Source organism: Scyliorhinus torazame, chromosome 4 (genome assembly GCF_047496885.1).
Source record: "Scyliorhinus torazame isolate Kashiwa2021f chromosome 4, sScyTor2.1, whole genome shotgun sequence".
NCBI classification, from domain to species: Eukaryota; Metazoa; Chordata; class Chondrichthyes; order Carcharhiniformes; family Scyliorhinidae; genus Scyliorhinus; species Scyliorhinus torazame.
Window position 1 is genome coordinate 44,673,786 of NC_092710.1, and position 22,698 is coordinate 44,696,483.

At 52.9% G+C, this 22,698-nt stretch overlaps 1 protein-coding gene across 1 annotated transcript in view; it reads left to right on the forward strand.

Annotated features, from left to right (window-relative positions):
* The first annotated feature begins 4,017 nt into the window (after nt 1-4,017).
* Nucleotides 4,018-22,698, forward strand: part of LOC140411323 (uncharacterized) — a 196,212-nt gene continuing 177,531 nt past the window's right edge. The window contains exons 1-3 of the mRNA XM_072500444.1: nt 4,018-4,114; nt 19,228-19,338; nt 20,393-20,483. The gene's annotated coding sequence lies outside the window, so the exon portion shown is untranslated. The remainder of the gene's footprint in view (nt 4,115-19,227; nt 19,339-20,392; nt 20,484-22,698) is intronic.

Consider the following 22,698-nt stretch of genomic DNA (forward strand, 5'->3'; position numbering starts at 1 on the left):
CCATCCTCCCCTGGTTACACACTGTCTGATCTCACTGGCTCCATCCTCCCCGGGTTACACACTGTCTGATCTCACTGGCTCCATCCTCCCCGGGTTACACACTGTCTGATCTCACTGGCTCCATCCTCCCCGGGTTACACACTGTCTGATCTCACTGGCTCCATCCTCCCCGGGTTACACACTGTCTGATCTCACTGACTCCATCCTCCCCGGGTTGCACACTGTCTGATCTCACTGTCTCCATCCTCCCCGGGTTACAAACTGTCTGATCTCACTGGCTCCATCCTCCCCGGGTTACACACTGTCTGATCTCACTGGCTCCATCCTCCCCGGGTTACACACTGTCTGATCTCACTGGCTCCATCCTCCCCGGGTTACACACTGTCTGAACTCACTGGCTCCATCCTCCCCGGGTTACACACTGTCTGATCTCACTGTCTCCATCCTCCCCGGGTTACACACTGTCTGATCTCACTGGCTCCATCCTCCCCGGGTTACACACTGTCTGATCTCACTGGCTCCATCCTCCCCGGGTTACACACTGTCTGATCTCACTGGCTCCATCCTCCCCGGTTACACACTGTCTGATCTCACTGACTCCATCCTCCCCGGGTTACACACTGTCTGATCTCACTGGCTCCATCCTCCCCGGGTTACACACTGTCTGATCTCACTGGCTCCATCCTCCCCGGGTTACACACTGTCTGATCTCACTGGCTCCATCCTCTCCGGGTTACACACTGTCTGATCTCACTGACTCCATCCTCCCCGGGTTACACACTGTCTGATCTCACTGGCTCCATCCTCCCCGGGTTACACACTGTCTGATCTCACTGACTCCATCCTCCCCGGGTTACACACTGTCTGATCTCACTGACTCCATCCTCCCCGGGTTACACACTGTCTGATCTCACTGACTCCATCCTCCCCGGGTTACACACTGTCTGATCTCACTGACTCCATCCTCCCGGGTTACACACGGTCTGATCTCACTGGCTCCATCCTCCCCGGGTTACACACTGTCTGATCTCACTGGCTCCATCCTCCCCGGGTTACACACTGTCTGATCTCACTGGCTCCATCCTCCCCGGGTTACACACTGTCTGATCTCACTGACTCCATCCTCCCGGGTTACACACTGTCTGATCTCACTGGCTCCATCCTCCCCGGGTTACACACTGTCTGATCTCACTGACTCCATCCTCCCCGGGTTACACACTGTCTGATCTCACTGACTCCATCCTCCCCGGGTTACACACTGTCTGATCTCACTGGCTCCATCCTCCCCGGGTTACACACGGTCTGATCTCACTGGCTCCATCCTCCCCGGGTTACACACTGTCTGATCTCACTGGCTCCATCCTCCCCGGGTTACACACTGTCTGATCTCACTGGCTCCATCCTCCCCGGGTTACACACTGTCTGATCTCACTGGCTCCATCCTCCCCGGGTTACACACGGTCTGATCTCACTGGCTCCATCCTCCCCGGGTTACACACTGTCTGATCTCACTGGCTCCATCCTCCCCGGGTTACACACTGTCTGATCTCCCTGATTCCATCCTCCCCGGGTTACACACTGTCTGATCTCACTGACTCCATCCTCCCCGGGTTACAAACTGTCTGATCTCACTGACTCCATCCTCCCCGAGTGACACACTGTCTGATCTCACTGACTCCATCCTCCCCGGGTTACAAACTGTCTGATCTCACTGACTCCATCCTCCCCGGGTTACACACTGTCTGATCTCACTGACTCCATCCTCCCCGGGTTACACACTGTCTGATCTCACTGACTCCATCCTCCCCGGGTTACACACTGTCTGATCTCACTGACTCCATCCTCCCCGGGTTACACACTGTCTGATCTCACTGGCTCCATCCTCCCCGGGTTACACACTGTCTGATCTCACTGACTCCATCCTCCCCGGGTTACAAACTGTCTGATCTCACTGACTCCATCCTCCCCGGGTTACACACTGTCTGATCTCACTGACTCCATCCTCCCCTGGTTACACACTGTCTGATCTCACTGGCTCCATCCTCCCCGGGTTACACACTGTCTGATCTCACTGACTCCCTCCTCCCCGGGTTACACACTGTCTGATCTCACTGACTCCATCCTCCCCGGGTTACACACTGTCTGATCTCACTGACTCCATCCTCCCCGGGTAACACACTGTCTGATCTCACTGGCTCCATCCTCCCCGGGTTACACACTGTCTGATCTCCCTGATTCCATCCTCCCCGGGTTACACACTGTCTGATCTCACTGACTCCATCCTCCCCGGGTTACAAACTGTCTGATCTCACTGACTCCATCCTCCCCGAGTGACACACTGTCTGATCTCACTGACTCCATCCTCCCCGGGTTACAAACTGTCTGATCTCACTGACTCCATCCTCCCCGGGTTACACACTGTCTGATCTCACTGACTCCATCCTCCCCGGGTTACACACTGTCTGATCTCACTGACTCCATCCTCCCCGGGTTACACACTGTCTGATCTCACTGACTCCATCCTCCCCGGGTTACAAACTGTCTGATCTCACTGGCTCCATCCTCCCCGGGTTACACACTGTCTGATCTCACTGACTCCATCCTCCCCGGGTTACAAACTGTCTGATCTCACTGACTCCATCCTCCCCGGGTTACACACTGTCTGATCTCACTGACTCCATCCTCCCCTGGTTACACACTGTCTGATCTCACTGGCTCCATCCTCCCCGGGTTACACACTGTCTGATCTCACTGACTCCCTCCTCCCCGGGTTACACACTGTCTGATCTCACTGACTCCATCCTCCCCGGGTTACACACTGTCTGATCTCACTGACTCCATCCTCCCCGGGTTACACACTGTCTGATCTCACTGGCTCCATCCTCCCCGGGTTACACACTGTCTGATCTCCCAGATTCCATCCTCCCCGGGTTACACACTGTCTGATCTCACTGACTCCATCCTCCCCGGGTTGCACACTGTCTGATCTCACTGGCTCCATCCTCCCCGGGTTACACGCTGTCTGATCTCACTGACTCCATCCTCCCCGGGTTACACACTGTCTGATCTCACTGACTCCATCCTCCCCTGGTTACACACTGTCTGATCTCACTGACTCCATCCTCCCCGGGTTACACACTGTCTGATCTCACTGACTCCATCCTCCCCGGGTTACACACTGTCTGATCTCACGGACTCCATCCTCCCCGGGTTACACACTGTCTGATCTCACGGACTCCATCCTCCCAGGGTTACACACTGTCTGATCTCACTGACTCTATCCTCCCCGGGTTACAAACTGTCTGATCTCACGGACTCCATCCTCCCCGGGTTACACACTGTCTGATCTCACTGACTCCATCCTCCCCGGGTTACAAACTGTCTGATCTCACGGACTCCATCCTCCCCGGGTTACACACTGTCTGATCTCACTGACTCCATCCTCCCCGGGTTACAAACTGTCTGATCTCACGGACTCCATCCTCCCGGGGTTACACACTGTCTGATCTCACTGGCTCCATCCACCCCGGGTTACACACTGTCTGATCTCACTGACTCCATCCTCCCCGGGTTACACACTGTCTGATCTCACTGGCTCCATCCTCCCCGGGTTACACACTGTCTGATCTCACTGGCTCCATCCTCCCCGGGTTACACACTGTCTGATCTCACTGGCTCCATCCTCCCCGGGTTACACACTGTCTGATCTCACTGGCTCCATCCTCCCCGGGTTACACACTGTCTGATCCTGTGAATAACGTGTATTTGACCTTTAATAATTAATCTTAAAACTGTTTCTCAGTTTTATTCACAAGCGTAGTTTTTCTTTCCTGTCACTGCGCGTGCGCAGGGGCGAACCAGGCGCATGCGCGTCCTTTGCGCCACATCGGCCGACCAGGGAGTCAAATGGTGCGCAGGCGTCCCGGCGGTCTGTGACGCAACGATCACGCTCGCAGAATCTGAGCCGCCGCCGGTCACGCGGCTGACGTGGTCACGTGACCCAGCTGTCAATCATACCGCCGCAATCGTCCGTTTATTCAACTGTTATCAGGTGAGAGTCTGGAAGCCCAGGAACTGATGGAGTCTTTTGATGGTCTGTGATAAAAGTGTAAAGGTTAATTTTTTTTTTTACATTTGACTCTTACTGAACTGACTGTGAAGCAATAATTAATAACATGCTTCTCACTTACTTTGTTCGGATAGTTGAAAGAGTTGTTAAACCGGTTTGTTTGTCGTTTCGAAGCAGCATTTTCCAGTCAGAAGGTGGAGGTGGGACTCAAATCTCAAATTCCGGAGATCAGCTCCAGTTCCCGAATTGTAATTTGCGAAAGAAAAACCAGGAACAACCTCTGGGTTGGTGAGACCGGGTTTATAAACACGGACTTGGCGATTCCACACACAAACGGAAGGCAAGAGCATGTAAGAACAGGCAGCCTCCAAATGTGGGTTCATGAATTAGATGGGAGCAGAAAATTTGATTTCCTGACGGCGGGTTGAGATGCAATTCAGTCAACGGCGCGTTTGTCGGGCCTCTCACCGGCCTGTGTGATACACGATCAATTGCACAAAGACTTGAGTTGGGTACAACTGAGGCTTTATTGCTCTAGGATGTGTGGCCTCCCAGCTGGCGAAATGGCTGCAGCATGGAGGACACACATATTTATACTCCGCCTACTGGGCGGAGCCAGCAGGCAGGGACTACCAACGTACCTGTAGTACAGGTCCGACCATACATCACCTAATAGAGTTACAACGGTGGTTTGCCACATTCACCCCCTGTTAAAATTGAGTCCGGCGGGGGGGGGGTGGAGAACTATATACAACAAATGTTTTTCTTTTTACATGTACAATTTTTGATAGAGAGGATAAAAAATGTCTTTTAAAGTCCAGTGGACCAGTTAGAGGTTTAACCAGTCCGGCGCCTTGATGTGCCGCTGAGAGCGACGTAGTGGTGGCGGCGATGCCGATGCTGATCTGATGTCCGGAGCCTCCGGGAGCGTGCCAAAATCCTCTTCATCCTCGAGCGTACGCAGGGGAAGGACGGATGGTCCCGGGGGGATTGCTGCTGGGGGAGCCAGGGGAGGGGAGGGTGGTGCCAGGCCGGGGCTGTGTGTGTGTGTGTGTGACCTGCTGGTGCCAGGTCCCTGAGGGAGACCGTATCCTGGCGGCTGTCGGGGTACGCCACGTATGCATACTGGGGTTTTGCATGGAGCAATTGCACCCTTTCCACCAACGGGTCCGCCTTGTGGAGTAGGACATGCCTACGGAGCAGGACGGGTCCTGGAGCTGCGAGCCAAGTCGGGAGCAACACCCTGGATGTGGACTTCCTGAAGGCAAAAAGACATTCACGGGGTGTGTTGTTAGTGGCGGTGCACAGTAGTGACCGAATGGACTGTGGTGCATCAGGGAGGACCTCCTGCCAGCGGGAGACCGGGAGGTTCCTGGACCGTAGGACCAGTTGGACGGCCCTCCATACCGTCCCATTCTCCCTCTCTATCTGTCCGTTTCCCTGGGGGTTGTAGCTTGTCGTTCTGCTGGAGGCGATACCCCTGCTGAGCAGGAACTGACGCAGCTCATCACTCATGAATGAGGATCCCCTGTCACTGTGGATGTAGGCGGGGAAACCAAACAGAGCGAAGATTGTGTTGAGGGCTTTGATGACGGTGGCAGACGTCATGTCGGAGCATGGGACGGCGAAGGGGAATCTGGAGTACTCATCGACCACTGAGGAAATACGTGATACGGTCGGTGGAGGGGAAGGGACCTTTGAAATCCGCACAGAGGTGCTCAAAGGGGCAGGAGAGCTTCACAAGGCGCGTACGGTCCGGCCGGTAGAAGTACGGCTTGCACTCCGCCACACCCAGGAGGGCAGCAACAGCAACAGGCCGCTGTCGCAGCCGACCCAGGACACCGACGCACAGGACACCGACGCACAGCACACCGACGCACAGCACACCGACGCACAGGACAATGACGCACAGAACCCCGACGCACAGGACACTGACACCCAGGACACTGACGCCCAGGATACTAACACACAGGGCCCTGTCACACAGGACACTGACACCCAGGACACTGACGCACAGGACACTGACACACAGGACCCCGACGCACAGGACACTGACGCCCAGGACACTGACGCCCAGGACACTGACGCCCAGGACACTGACGCCCAGGACACTGACGCACAGGGCCCTATCACACAGGACACCGACGCCCAGGACACCGACGCCCAGGACACCGACGCCCAGGACACCGCCGCCCAGGACACCGCCGCCCAGGACACCGCCGCCCAGGACACCGCCGCCCAGGACACCGACGCCCAGGACACCGACGCCCAGGACAATGACACACTGGGCCCTATCACACAGGACACCGACGCCCAGGACACCGACGCCCAGGACACCGACGCCCAGGACACCGGCGCCCAGGACACCGACGCCCAGGACACCGGCGCCCAGGACACCGGCGCCCTGGACACCGACGCCCTGGACACCGACGCGCAGGTCACCGATGCCCAGGACACCGACGTCCAGGACACCGACGCACAGTACACCGACGCACAGGACCCTATCACGCAGGACGCCGACGCGCAGGACGCCGACGCGCAGGACGCCGACGCGCAGGACACCGACTCACAGGAGACTGATGCACAGGACTCCGTCACAGAGGACTCCGTCACACAGGACCTTAACGCGCAGGACCTTAACGCGCAGGACACCGACGCACAGGACACCGACACACAGGACACCGACACACAGGACACCGACACACAGGACACCGACACACAGGACACCGACACCCAGGACACCGACACACAGGACCCGACACCCAGGACACCGACGCACAGGACACCGACGCACAGGACACCGACGCACAGGACACCGACGCACAGGACACCGACGCACAGGACACCGACGCACAGGACACCGACACCCAGGACACCGACGCACAGGACCCTGACACACAGGACACCGACGCACAGGACACTGAAGCACAGGACACCGACGCCCAGGGCACCGACGCCCAGGGCACCGACGCCCAGGGCACCGACGCACAGGACACCGAACGGGGCCACCTCGCCTCATGGGTCCGCCGGTTCGCTCGCTTGCTGTTCGTGGCCTTTCTGCCGCTTCTGCCGTCCCTTCAGCCCCTCGAGCTTCCCTTTGCTGGCATTTCTTTTGCGGTAAATTTCTTTTTTCCTTTGAGGTTACTGTGCTATCGATTTTCTCTGGGGAAAATTCGCCTAAAAGTGCCTATTTGATTCTAGTTGGGAGGAGTGCCACCTGATGTCCATCTGCTCAGCACATCACCGGCACCAGAGGTCCGTGCGTGGAAATGTATGGACGACTCCTACAAAAGATCAGGGCCCCACTAGATGAAACGAGAGAGAAGTGGGAAGAAGAACATGGCATTGCGATAGGTGAGGACTCTGGAGCGAGATACTACACCGGGTGAACGCCACCTATTCATGGGCGAGGCTGAGCCTGGAGCTGCTGAAGGTGGTGCACAGGGCACACCTGACCAGGACACGCATACGCGGCATCCTCCCAGAGATGGAAGCCAGATGCGAGCGGTATGAGGGGGAGCCTGACCAACTGCTCCGGTGTGTGTGGTCTTGCCCAAGGCCGAACAGATTCTGGACCACCTTCCAGGCCATGCCTGAGGTTGTGGGGATAAGAGTGGAGCCAGGCCTATTAGTGGCGGTCTTCAGGGTGTCAGAGTAGCCAGAGCTCTTGAAAGGGAGGGGGGGGCTGCCCCCCCCGCCCCCCCCCTCCCCCCCCCCCCCCCCGCCCCCGCCCCCTCCCCCCCCTCCCCCCCCACGCCTTCGCCTCCCCAAAAGCCCAACATTGACTCCGACTCCAATGGAGTTTGACGATGCCTCCCAAAGCCTCGGACTGACTGTCGACCTGGCAGAGGTCCTGAGGCTCTTTGCCGTCAGGGGGTCGTATGAAGGGTTCCACCTCACAAGGAGGCAATTCCCCACCACCTTCAAAGACCGGTTTGTGATGAGCAGTTGAGAGGGGGAGCTGAGGGTTCACGGGGGCGAGGGGGGAGGGAAACATCTATTTGCACCACTACAAAGCAAAACAAAAGTGGACCACACCCATGGCACAGGTGCTTATAAGCAGCATTACGGTAACATTACCCTGCGAATTGTTGAATTTCCATCCTTTTTACTGATCTGCAATTATTCAGGATCTTATTTACTTCAATCAACTGAACCCTCTCTACTAAACCCCACTGGAAACAAGGCCAGTCTGTTGAACAATTTTGTTGCAAATTAAATAACCAAGGAAACTAAATCAAATAAACTGAGGGACACATTAAAGGGACAGCTCCTTAAAGGGATCCTGCCTAAAACAAAAACAAATCGCAAAAGAACCTCAAATTATCAAACCAAAACTTGATTATGGGGTCGATAAGACATGGCACACAAGGCCTCGACTGTGCCGGTGAATGTCGTGTGCTTCCTCTCCAGGCACACCCGGCCGTGAATGTAGACGCGCTAGAGAGTCAGACAGCTGCCTTGGACGACTCCCCAGTTGCCCGCTGCCTGGACCTGTTTATGGCGAGTTGGCCAGGCCCAGGAGCGGGTTCCTCCTCATCTCCTGCCCTCCTCTGGACCGTATGCCCGTAGATCAGGAGCATAGGGCTGAAATGCAAAAATAATTGTAGCAATCGGTTTTGTAAATAACAAAAACGTGGGTGCAATCTAAAGCAACCCATGTGCACTTGGTCCTCGAACTCCTTACGGCTGCAAAAACGGGTAACTTCTCCTCATAAGATAACCCACTCATTCCACGTATCAATCTAGTAAACCTCCTCGGAACCTCCTCCCAACATATTTAGACTCGTCCTTAAATAAAGAGACAGGGGGCGGGATACTCCGACCCCCCTCCCCCCCCGCCGCCGGGTCGGAGAATCGCCGGGGGGGGGGGGGGGCGTGAATCCCGCTCCCGCCGGCTGCCGAATTCCCCGGCGTGGAATTTGGCGGGCGCGGGAATCGCGCCGCGCCAGTCGGCGGCCGCTAGCAGCGCCCCCTATGGCGATTCTCCGGCTCGCGATGGGCCAAGTGGCCGCCCATTTTCGGCCAGTCCCGCCGGCGTATGTCACACCAGGAATTTGCTGGCGGGACCTGGCTGCGCGAGCAGCCTTCGGGGGGGGGGTGGCGGGGGGGATCTGGCCCCAGGGGGTGCCCCCACGGTGGCCTGGCCTGCGATCGGAGCCCACCGATCCACAGGCGGGCCTGTGCCGTGGGGCACTCTATTGTTCCGCGTCAGCCGCTGTGGTCCTCCGCGATGGCCAACGCGGAGATGAACCCCCCCCCCTATGCATGCGCTGGGATGACGCCAGCACATGCTGGCACTCCCGCGCATGTGCCAATTCGCGCCAGCTGGCGGAGGCCCTTTGGCTCCGGTTGCCGTGATGCCAAGCCCCTTTCCCGCCGGCCATCACAGCGCAAACCACTCCGGGGCCGGTCTAGCCCCTGATGGTGCGGAGGATTCCGCACATTTGGGGCGGCCCGACGCCGGAGTGGTTCACGCCACTCCTCGTGCCGGGACCCCCCCCCCGACCCGCCGGGTAGTGGAGAATCCCGCCCCAGAACTGTACACAGTTTTCAAGATGTGGGGCTGGATTCTCAGTTGAGTCTGCCCCAATACCACTGCTGGCGAGGGCGAAGAATGTGGCTGTGCCTTTTGCTGGCAGCGGGATTCTCTCTTCCCTCCACTTGTCAATGGGATTTCCGATTGAAACCACCCCACAGTGCCAGGAAACCTGAGGGCAGGGATGCACTGCCAGCAGGAACAGACAGTTCCACCACCAGTGGTTGGCCAGAGAATCCAGCTCGTGCACTGTATAACTGAAGCATTACATTCTTATTTTTATGTTCAGTTCTTCTCGTAATAAAAGATGGCATTCCATTTACCGTCTTAATTACTTGCTGCATCTGCATACTATGCTGGATTGGGATGCAAAAGATCAGTAAGCGCAGGGTGCAAAGTTCAAGAAGCAGTTGGGGTGATTATGGCTTAATTGTAGAATTGCAATAGCAACCGATGATTGACCAATTGCGACCAATGCACAATATTTTGTTCCTTCCATCCAACTGCACTTTTTTTCAGCACATAAATGGTTAATGTGTTTGCCTTTCGACATAACAATTGCCTCATTGAAACATCTGACACAGGTTGTTGGGACACAGGTTGTTGGGCGTTGGTCTGAATTGATGGTGCATTCAATAGGTTCCGGTGGAGACATTAAGATTCATTGCTAGACGGTAATGAATAAGGAATTGTTTGATACCAACTTCGTTCAAAGTGGAAACGGTTGTTGAAACAATTACATTTTTATTTTTTTAAACATCTGTTTTCCATCAGAGGACGGAGACAGAGTCAGATTCATTCCCATTTGAACAGCGAGTTTCAATCAGAGGGTGGAGACAGAGTCAGATTCATTACAGCACAGCAGGAGGCCATTTGTCCAATGGAGATGTGACAAATCTCAAATTACAAAGATCAGTTCCAATTACTAAACTGATCAGGAACAACCGCCAAATTGGTGGCAATGAATTTACAAGGACAGAATTGGCAGGTTCCACATGGAAGTGGAGAATCGGTGGATCAAGGTAACATTACTATAATTTCCCAGCCTATACTCTGTAACTTTCTTTCTTCATGTTAAAGAAAACCCAGTAAGATTATGTTGCACAGACTGTCCAGCATTCATCCTCCCTGCGGCTGTGTCCCATCAGCTGTGCTTGGACCGTGTTAAGGGTGATCTGTTTAACAACCAACGCTCTGGATTTGCTCGTTTGTCTACCGCACCTTTCAATTTTAAGAGGGATAAAGTGAGATGAATCACTGCGTTTCCCATCTGAGCCTGTTCACCCATGAGTGGGCCCTGCATTTACCTTCCTCCATCAGGATATTTATCACAACATGTCTCCTTCGGGGCACATTTTGTTTTGAAATTTCTGTCCAGGAAAGATTGACTCTTCGGGACTTCGTGGGCTGGATTCTCCGTTATTTGGACTATGTCCCCACGCCAGAAAAACTGGCGTGAAAGGGACACATATTCCTAGCCCTGCAGGGATCCTGGTGTCGGTCTAGCAGCTTTTGCTGCAGATACTGGCCCCGCACTTCCGGGTCGGCGGCCGCGCATGCGCACGGCGGCGGCCCTGCTCCCAGGTGGACTCTGACTGCGGAGCTGGTCCCTGAAAATGAACCCCCCGATTGGCCGCACGCCCAGCACAAACATTTCCCGGCCGCGTATAAGACCCCAGAACAGTGCGGCCGCGGTCGCCACCCTGGTTTCCCGACCGGCTGGACCACATTAGATCCATGCCACCGGGACTTTGGTCGGTTGGGGGTGGAAAACAGCGGAGGGGGCCTCCAGCAATGGCCCCAGGTAGGCGCTATGCGACGCAGCGTACTCAGCCCCATTTCTGTGATGTAGTCCTGCCAAGATGTGCAGGTTAGGTGGATTGGCCATATTAAATTGCCCTTAGTGTCCAAAATTGCCCTTAGTGTTGGGTGGGGTTACTGGTTTATGGGGATAGGGTGGAGGTGTGGGCTTGGGTAGGGATGCTCTTTCCAAGAGCCGGTGCAGACTCGATGGGCTGAATGGCCTCCTTCTGCACTGTAAATTCTATGAAATATCTGATGTTCATAACACAATCAAAGACAGCTCCCTCCCGCCCAAAACAAATACCAGGCCAGGCTTCTCTCGGACACCTTCAGTGCGTATTTTCCCCTCAGACTCTGCACCAAGCGATTTTCATCCTGGCTGATATTAAACTCTTCAAAATCATCACGCTCTCTCACCTCCCGAGTTCACTTTGCTCCATATAACTCACCTACCCACATTCACAGTGCCCCCCATCGACTTAGCCAATCTCTAGTGGCTTTGCTATCTGATCACTTCTATTACTTTCAAATTATTTTCCCAGGGGTGGAACTAACTTAAATTTCCCACCTATTAGTACATCGCCAGGAAGTAGCATACCTCAGGCCGGAATTCTCCGGCCTTTGGGATTCTCTTTTCCCGCCATGGGGCTCCCAACCGGTGTGGGGTCGCTTCAATGGGAAATCCGGTTGACACGTGGCGGGAGTAAAGAATCCCGCCGCCAGCGAATGGTGAGTACCGAGAAATACACCACTAGGGGAATGGAGAAACCAGTCCTGTAAATTGACCTCAAATTTATGCAGAGATATTAATGTAAAAATGTCTGTTCCAAAACTTCCTTTATCAACTAATTTAACGGAGGTGTTGATTTGTTACAAAATTGTACGTTAACGAGGATCGAGTGCCGTGAGTAGGAGAGGGAAAATATGACCATATAGATTAAACTCCTACTTCCTTGCTATTGATGAACATTCATGAGAAATATTCATAATTAATGGCTGTCTCTTCATAGTGGGGAAACTAGCACAAATGAAAAGAAAAACATGGGCGAGATTCTCCGACCCCCCGCCGGGTCGGAGAATCGCCGGGGGCTGGCGTGAATCCCGCCCCCGCCGGTTGCCAAAGTCTCCGGCACCGGATATTCGGCGGGGGCGGGAATCGCGCCGCGCCGGTTGGCGGGGGCCCCCCCCGCTCGATTCTCCGACCCGGATGGGCCGAAGTCCCGCCGCTAAAATGCCTGTCCCGCCGGCGTAAATTAAACCAACTACCTTACCGGCGGGACAAGGCGGCGCGGGCGGTCTCCGGGGTCCTGGGGGGGGTGCGGGGCAATCTGGCCCCGGGCCCACGGTGGCCTGGCACGCGATCGGGGCCCACCGATCCACGGACGGGCCTGTGCCGTGGGGGCACTCTTTCCCCTCCGCCACGGTCTCCACCATGGCGGAGGCGGAAGAGACTCTCTCCACTGCGCATGCGCGGGAATGCCGTCAGCAGTCCCTGACGCTCCCGCGCATGCGCCGCCCGGAGATGTCATTTCCGCGCCAGCTGGCGGGGCACCAAAGGCCTTTTCCGCCAGCTGGCAGGGCAGAAATTCGTCCGGCGCCGACCTAGCCCCTTAAGGTTGGGGCTCGGCCCCCAAAGATGTGGAGCATTCCGCACCTTTGGGGCGGTGCGATGCCCGTCTGATTTGCGCCGTTTTGGGCGCCAGTCGGCGGACATCGCGCCTTTTCCGGAGAATTCCGCCCCATATCTCCATCATTTACACACATACGCACACAATGCATCTAAGATTCCAGTCCCGTGTTCCAGCCAGAAGATAGGAAGAAGGAAAAAGTAGACATATATAATATATATCCACATCAGTCTGGCTACTTTATAAAATAATTTATTTCTGTTGAAAATGGACAATTGCTGGGTTGATAAAATAGTTACATTTGGTTATATGCTGGCTTCTGGAGGTTTCGGACCAGTTGGAAAGTAAGCAAAGACTAACACCCCACGCCTTCTGGACTGTAACACTCCTTGCGTTGTATCAGTCAACATAACTGATTAGCAGGTGGAATGTCCACCCCAACTAGCTATGGTCAGTTTGTGATTGTTTTCTAAGTTCTCACCATTAACTGCTCCAAAACACTGGGGCTGGTTTAGCACACTGGGCTAAGTAGCTGGCTTTTAAAGCAGATCAGCAGCACGGTTCAATTCCCATACCAGCCTCCCCGAACAGGCGCCGGAATGTGGCAACTAGGGGCTTTTCACAGTAACTTCATTGAAGCCTACTTGTGACAATAAGCGATTTTCATTTCATTCATTCAATACAATGGGTTTCAACCAGAGGCCTTGCTAGTCGAATGGCTCAACTTGAAACCACCCTGTCACGTGGTCAGGGCTTGAGCTGTCTGAACTTCATCAGGAATATAGATTTTGGATTTTATCTTCAATCATTGTAGCGGCATGATACACAGTGGTTAGTACTGCTCCCTCACAGCGCCAGGGGCCTAGGTTTGATTCAGACCTTGGGTGAATGTCTAAGTGGAGTTTGCACGTTCTCCCCATGTCTTCATGGGTTTCCACCTGGTGTTCTGGTGTCCTCCCACGTTTTTTCATCCAAAAATGTCCCTCACAACATCACACAGCAGAGGGGCGATGTGCTGAATGAGGAGGCGTAATACTATGCCTCGTCCGACGAGGAGGATGCAGGGGAAGGGTAGGCAGGACATGGAGCCCAGGCAGGCATGGGAGGCCGCACAATACGTGCGCCAGTGCCAATGCGCACGGACCGCTCTGATCGCCTCCAGGTTCCTGTCATCTGGATAAAGGTGGAGTGGCCCGTCACTTTTCTGTTACAGGCCAGGCCTGCTCCTGGTCCTCCCCTGCGAGTTCCATGGCCCTCTCCTCAATCAAAGTCAAGATCCTTAATTGGGCATTCTACCGGCCGTCTTCTCCCTCTCTCTGCGGTTGTGGGCAATCTTCTCCTCCAGGGACACAGAGGGGATAATGTGAGCTGGACGCCTCGCAGGTCAGAGGACAAGACCAACTGGCATATGTGGGCACTGCGCTTAAACTTGGAGAGGTTCTGATGAGAACGCTGGGAGGTCAGGTGCTGGGAACCCGCGAGGTGGTGGCATGTTGGTTCAAGGTGACATTCCTGGGGTTGATGGAAGGGTGGAGTGCTAAGAGGAGACAGGGGGCACTTACCTTGTAGATCGTAGGTGGTCATTCATTTTTCTTCCCTACATTGAACCCCCTTTCTCTTGGTCAGGCTGTTGGCACTGACCAGTGCTGTCACTGTCTCCCAGGTGGGATTTGTGACCTTGGATTGGCTGGAGGGTCTCCTGCCAACCCTTGGGTAAATTATGGCCTACTTCTCCTCCACAGCATCCAGCAATCCAGTGAGGGCCCCCTCCAAAACTTTGAGAACTGTTCTTCCAGCTGCCATCCTTTTGACTTGAATGAGATTAAGTACTGTGGAGCCGTTTCGATGACCACCAGCCGGGCGAATCATCCCTTCATCCCACAGGCATGGCGTTTTTCACATGGAACGTTTTTCCCAAGTGTCCAGATTGCGATCCGGATCGCGCCGCTGGGGCCAGCAGGATTCTCGTCGATTTTCACACCGCAAATGACACTTTGCCTTTTTTGGAAAATTCTTCCCCTAGTCTCTAAAGGTATCAAGATGCATGGGGAGGGGACGGGCCTGTGGCATTGAAATAAAGCATCAGCCATGATCACATTAAATGGTGGAGCAGGCTCAATGGGCCGAATGGCCTATTCCTCCGATGGGCTGAATTCCCTGCTCCTGTTTTCGTCAGATGGGTTTAGTGACGAGAATGGAAAGTCTCTTAATTAACAATAGCATGGAGTAAAAGAGCAAGGAGATATGTTGAACTTGTAATGAACAGTAGTTTGGCCTCAACTGAAGTATTGCGCACAGTGTACAGTTCTGGGTGGTGCAGTTCAGGATAAATTCTTAGAGGCCAAGGCCAGTTAGATGCGAGCAAACTGTTTCTGCTGGCTGAAGAGTCTAGACCGAAAGCTCCTGGTATCAGGTTAAGGGCTGGTCAATTTGGAGTCCAGATCAGAAGGAACTTCTTCAATCTGAGGATTGTGAATATTCAGAATCCCATACTCCAGAGGGCTGTGGATAGTCAGTCGAGGCGTATACAAGATGCCACATTGCAGGCTCCTCAGCAAAAGGCTCATAGGAACAAGGGCAACATTGGCTGAGTGACAGGAAACAGAAATAATCATGAATGCTGGTTGCTTTTTTCAGACTGGAGGAAGGTATTTATTGAGGTTCAGCATTTCAAGAACCACTGCACTAACTTGGACTTCGGAGAACCGGGCGCATTTAAAAAAAATTGCAGATGACCCAAAACTTGGAATTATCGTGAACTGTGAGAAGGATAGAGACCGACCTCAAGGGGATTTCGACAGGCTCGCGGAGTGGACAGTCGTGGTAGATGTTATTTGATGCAGAGCAGTGTGAAGTGAACATTTTGGGTCGGGAGAACCAGGAGAGACAATATAGAATTACAAAGTAGGTGCAGGAATGAGAGACTTGGTGGTATACGTGTACAAATTGCCGAAGGTGGAAAGCAGGCTGCGAAAATGGAGAAAAATACACAAACAAATCTAGAGATATTGAGTACGCCAGCAAGATATTTTTGATGATTGAAAAGCACATTCCGTCTCAATTGTAGTATTAGACGGGATTCACCGACCCCGATGCGCCTGGCACGGATCTGGGCACAATGGGCTAATTGCGCTGGAGCCCCAAATTGGGCTCGCTCCACCTAATGGCCTATTGGCTCATTTAAATACTCGGATGCCGGATTCACCCGGCACCTGGGACTCAATGGACACGCTTGCGAGACCTCGCCAGGGCTCCGTTTAGTATTGGGCCACACAAACATGGAGCAGGCGTAACGGCACCTCGGAGAAGGTGGTGGGGGGGGGGGTCTCGCAGGCCATTGTGATATCCGCGGGTGGTTGAGGACAGGGTATGGTACCCTGCCACTCCCTCTGGCAGCTGGGCAACTTGGCACTGGCAGTCTGGCATGGGGCATTGCCAGGGTGGCACATCCGGGGGGGGGGGGGCCTTGCCAATTAGAGGGGAGGTGAGTGGGCGTTCCCAGGGACCTCAACAAGGTTTGGTGGCGGGGCTGATAGGGGGAGGGGGTTCGATAAAGTGGGGTGGGGGAGGGAATCTGGGCTGCCGATCAAAATGGCCATTCCTGCTGGCACGATGAGCTCACCAGCAGAAAATCACTTGAAGTGCAGCCTCAGCAGAGAGAACCTCCCCGAGGCCAAAAAACAGCAACGTGCCGTTTGAGTAGTCGGGTGTTTCTCGGCGATGCAGTGCCAAACATTCGGTGGCTCCTGCTTGAGGTGGATTTGTTGGGTCCTTAATACCGATTCGCAGGGATGTTTGCTTATACAAAGTACAGGAACAGACAGAGCTAAGGATTCTCCTTCGGGTGGCCATGTCTCAGCCCTGTCAAAGAAGGAGTGCAACTGTAAAGGGGCTACAGTCAGACCAGGAGCTTTTGTGAAGCGTGACAGGAGGGAAGATGGCGGAGAGCTCTGTGGCGTGGTTGTCCGCTCAATCGTCTAAAGAACAGTTGGAGTTTTTGATGGTCAAGGTTTGGCAGCAAAGCCAAGAGGCCTCAGGGCACCTGGCCAAGGTGGCAGACAGACCCGATTTGGGCAGCCATCGAGAGAGTGGAGCAGAGGTTGGAGGCTCATAGGGCATCACTCATAAAAGTGGAAGGGTCGGTGGCAGACCATGAGGACCGGCTGGCCTCGTTGGAGGCAGGGATTATGCGGCTGCAGGAGGGCCTAAGGAAAGTGAGGGAGAAAGTGGACAATTTGGAGAATCAGTCGAGGAGGCAGAATCTCTGGATTGTGGGGCTGCCCAAAGGAATTGAGGGAACGCAGGCCACAAAAGTGTGAAGTGAGTATGTGTGGGAAGGTGATGGGTCTTTGACCAACCCCCTGAGGTGGATCGAGTGCACAGGTCGCTGAAGAGGAGGCCGAAGGCAGGAGAGCAGCCGAGGGCAATGGGGTGATACGGTTGGTTAGCAGAGATCTGGGGGAGGGTGTGTGGGGTGGGGGGCGCTGAGCCCCCCCTTCCCCGACCCGGCTGATTTCATAGCATGTTCAGGGATTAAATGGGCCGGTTAAGAGGTTGCGCGTGAAGAGTTTGAAGGCGGATGTTGTGTTCTTGCAAGAGACTCATTTGAAGGTGGTGGATCAGCTGAGGCTGAAGGAGGGACGGGTGGGACAGGTGTTTCATTCGGGGCTGGATATGAAGATGGGGGGAGGATGGGAAGATTGGAGGTGCCTTTTGATAAGAGAGTTTTGTTTGCGGTGGGGGGGCAGAGTGGCGGACCGTGGGGGTAGATTTGTTTATAAAAAAAAATAAAAAATTTAGAGTACCTAATTCATTTGTTTTCCAACTAAGGGGCAATTTAGCGTGGCTAATCCGTCTACCCTTTGCATATGTGGGTTGTGGGGGTAAGACCCACGCAGACACTGGGAGAATATGCAAACTGCACACAGACAGTGACCCGGGGCCGGGATTGAACCCGCGTCCTCGGTGCCGTGAGGCAGTAGTGCACCATCATGCCGCCCTCCTGAGGGTAGATTTGTTATGGTGAGCGGGAGGTAAGCGTGTGGTGCTTTATTCCTCAAATTGTGACAATGTGGAGTTTACGAGGCGAGTCTTTGCAAAGATTCCAGGCCTAGACTTGCACCGGCGGATCATGGTGGGGGGGGGGGTTTAGTACGATGCTGACCTCCGGCTTACCTCCCGCTCACCATAACAAACCTACCCTCAGGAGGGCGGCATGATGGTGCACTACTGCCTCACGGCACCGAGGACGCGGGTTCAATCCTGGCCCCGGGTAAATGTCTGTGTGCAGTTTGCACATTCTCCCCGTGTCGATGCTGGATCCTCAGCTATACGGTCGTGCCTAGGTCTATGAGGGTGTTGGCAATGGCGAAGGAGTTGTTGGGAATTACGAAGCGAATGGGGGTGGAGGACCCATGTGGTTTAAGAGGCAACGGGCAAAAGGAATTTTCGTTCTTTTCGCATGTCCACAGGAGATACTCCTGGATTGGTTGTTTTTGTCCTGGACAAGGCTCTATTGGCGGGGGGATAATTGGAACCGAGTATTTGGTGATTGTGGTGTCTGCCCACATGCCAGAATGGATGCACTTGCGGGTTGAGGAGGCGAGCTCCAGAATCCGCAGTGGAGGTTGGATGTGGGTTTGTTGGCTGATAAGGTCTGTGATAGGTATGGGGTAGATATTCGGAACTATGTGGGGCATAATAAGATGTGGAGGTCTCTGCGACTACATTGAAAGAGGCGTTGAATGCAGTGGTTACAGGGCAGTTTATTTTGATTAAGGTTTGGATTGGAGCTGGGGCTCCTGTTAGTGGAGATGTTTAATGAGTTGAGGGGGGGGGGGGAGATGAGCTTCCTCCCACACTGTCTCGGGCATCTACCTCGCTCATTTTAAAGAAAGACAAAGACGCAGTGTGGGTCGTACCGCCCAATATAGTTGGGTAGTTTTGGTGTGAGTTCAGCCCCTCCGAATTATCAGCTAGCAGTTACTCTAGGACCTTTTGAGCTAAAGTAAATGGTAATTTAGAAAACAGGATGGGATTCGTTGGGAACTGAATGGTTTTGTTGTTGGGAGAATTGACACAAGACCGACTGTGGCAAAAGGATGGAAACAAATGGACATCGGGGCCGTGTTTGGTGTGAGACTGTAATTCACACTGAATATTTGTCTCCTTTTTTACCGTACTATTAGATATAACCGTGAATGAAGGAGTGATGGAAGTAAACCGGATTGTGGACTGAGAGACAACCAGCTCAAGATTGAGAGAACTATTCAGAGTTTCCGCCGATCGACTGGGGAAAGGTAAGAGAAAGTCCCATTTACTCTAATAAACGCCGTCCCTGTAGACCGTACACATAGGTTAAAGACTATGGCAGGAAATGGTGAGAATGAGACTGGGAAAGTGACCATCGAGAATAGATATCAAACATGAGGCTGTGTTAAGGAATGTGAAGTGAGCTCAGTTTCTGACTCAAACCATAGTCACAAGTGGATCAAGTGCGCATTTGGAGTGAACTCCAATCTAGATTACAACACAGAAGGAGGCTATTTGGCCAGTTGTGCCTGTACTGGCCCGCTGAATGGGGAAATTCACCTCGTGCCACTCCACTTACTTTTCGCTATGGAGTATTGTCAGGCAGTGAACACCGAACACAGCTTCATTACCTTTCCACATTCTCAATTTTTAATACTGGGGGCTGTGAACATTGAACACTGGCTGGGTGTTTCCTCTTGTTTCATTAGTCACAGTGGCACACCCTAGAATCATAGAATCCCAACCATGCAGAAGTAGGCCATTCGACTTATTCAATCTGCACCGCCCTACCCCCATAACCCCACACATTGATCATGGCCAATCCATCTAACCAGCACATCTTTGGACCATACAAGAATATACTATACAGGAACAGAGCAATACACTATACTAGAACAGAACAATACACCATACAGGAACAGATCAATACCAGTCAAAGCAAACAGTGTAAGGGTCCTTCCTGTTGATTCCTTTCTTTATTTTTTGCTGTTATCATTTTGATCCATGGATACTTAATGGAGATATATCTTTAAGTTGAGCAGGGGAAATGGGGAATCCAAAATGTGCAAACGAGAATACCCTGCTAGCTTTGTACAGCAAAACCCAGACTTTGTGACACCCAAGAGATGGGGTGGGAGTCGGTTCAATTGATTGGCTGCTGGCCAATGAATTGGCCAAAAGGCTGTATTCTGTAACAAGGTAACGGGTGGTGATTGGATCCTGCCTGAGTGGGACGATTTCCAGAGACCTAAGGAAAGCAGAGTTTGAATCCTAGACGCTCAAAGGGAAGGACATAATCTCTCTCCCTCGTGTGTTCTCCAGAAGACCTGCCACATTTCTGAAACTGCAGAGGCCTGAATGAATCTACAGTGAAAACCTCAAACGAAAAGCAAAGTTTGGAAGAAAAAAAAAGGTGCCAGAAACAACAATCTGAAACAAACACTCTTATCTTTTTCCTTCCATCCTTATTATTTTCACCCCGCTCTTCCCCTCTGTGTTTGTTTGTTGTGTGTGTATGCGTGTGTAGGATGGGGGCAAGTTAAAGTGAGGAGAGATTAAGAATTGGATAATAGTTAGTCAATTGTATTTGCTGCATTCTTCATTATAGTTCTTGTTATAAATAACAAGTAATTATGTTTAAATTTACAAACCTAGTGACTGTAATTATTGGGCAACTAAGGGCCAAAGACTTTGGGCATTTTTCTCAGAATTATTGGTTAATTCAATGGTATTGCAACTCCAGGTCAAATAGCGCTGGAATTGACCACACACTCGCCCAGGGGGCCATAATAGCAGGGAACATATTCCCACAACCAGCATTAGATACAAAGCTAACTTCAGCTTCCCAGTGTGTTCTGAAATGGTAAGAACACAAACCAAGTAAAACAGCATGGAGTCAGAAACAGGGATGAGTAATAATATTAGAAACAAACACAGAACGAGTTGGGAATACGCAGAGCCTCTGTGGAGAGGAAATGTTTCACATCCAGACTTCGTTCTGGATTGGTCATCGAACTGAACTGTTTCCAGCATTTTCTCTCTCTCTGCCACATACTTTCACTCCTCTGAGTTCTCTGTCCTCCCTAAATCTCTCCCTCCGTGTAAACTCCATTCTTGCGGCCGTGTTGCTCTTTTTAGCCTTAGTTTATTAGCTCTGATTATGTCACCTTTGCTCACGAGTCGCCAGGTATCTTTCTGATACCGCCACGTGGTTCAAGCTCGAGTTATGATTAAGTCAGTACTCCGCTTAGTAAGATTGAAATCAATGGTCATTTATTATATACAACAGGTAATGCTTATACAATAATCCTACTATCTATATAGAAACATACCACTACTGGCCAATACTTAACTTTATGAAGGGCCCACCAGGTCAGGGAAACGAATGGCTTTTTGAATCGGATCTGGCCTGCAGGATTCAAAAAGGCTGATACGGGTTGATGGCTAGGAGTCTTTATCGGGTATCGATCGCTGGAGTCAAACTTACTGTTTCTGGTGGATGTTCTTGCGAAGGTCTTGAGCAGGCGAAGAAGGGAGAGAGAGAGAGATCTGAACTTGGCCCCTCACTTTATAGGGTCCTGGGGCTTCCCGCCTCTCGGGGCGGCCCTTGATCCTGAGTCCCAAGTGATTGGACTTGTTCCCAATCACTGGGTTCGATATATCCAATAACGGGGCGATTCCTCGATCGGGGGGTGGTCGTTCACCTGTCTTTGTTTCGGTCACTGCAGGCACCGACAGGTCTGGCCCGGCATTCAATTGCTAATATGTTGCAATTGTTCCCGGGGATAGCCGATTAAACTGCAGATGTCTGGGTTGATGTGCTGCTAATGGTCTTGAGTATCGATCTGGGCCGACTTCCCCAGAGACGAATACGCTATTCTGTCTGCAGCTGTCCGTTTGTGTCCTGTTGGCTGCTTTTCCCATCAGCCTTTTCGGTTAGCCATTTTAAATCGGGTTTTGGCCAAATTAATAGCCATTTTAGGTGGCTACAGCCGTCCCCGTGACCTTGCGTCCTCACGTGTCCTCGTTACTCCCTTTGTTTAAATCTTAGTCAATTCTATCTGAAATGAAAATGAAAATTGCTTATTGTCACGAGTAGGCTTCAAATGAAGTTACTGTGAAAAGCCCCTAGTCGCCACATTTCGCCGCCTGTTCGGGGAGGCTGATATGGGAATTGAACCGTGCTGCTGGCCTGCCTTGGTCTGCTTTAAAAGCCAGCGATTTAGCCCAGTGAGCTAAACCAGCCCCTCTCTGATCATTTCCTTGTGTCATTCTCCACCGACACCCTTTTTCATGACCCAACCATATCACCTTCATTATCTGGGCCTGGAAATAACTCTTTCCCCCAATTGATTTTCATAGAATTTACAGTGCAGAAGGAGGCCATTCGGCCCATCGAGTCTGTACCGGCTCTGGGAAAGAGCACCCTACCCAAGGTCCACACCTCCACCCTATCCCCATAACCCAGGAACCCCACCCAACACTAAGGGCAATTTTGGACACTAAGGGCAATTTATCATGGCCAATCCACCTAACCTGCACGTCTTTGGACTGTGGGAGGAAACCGGAGCACCCGGAGGAAACCCACGCACACACAGGGAGGATGTGCAGACTCCACACACACAGTG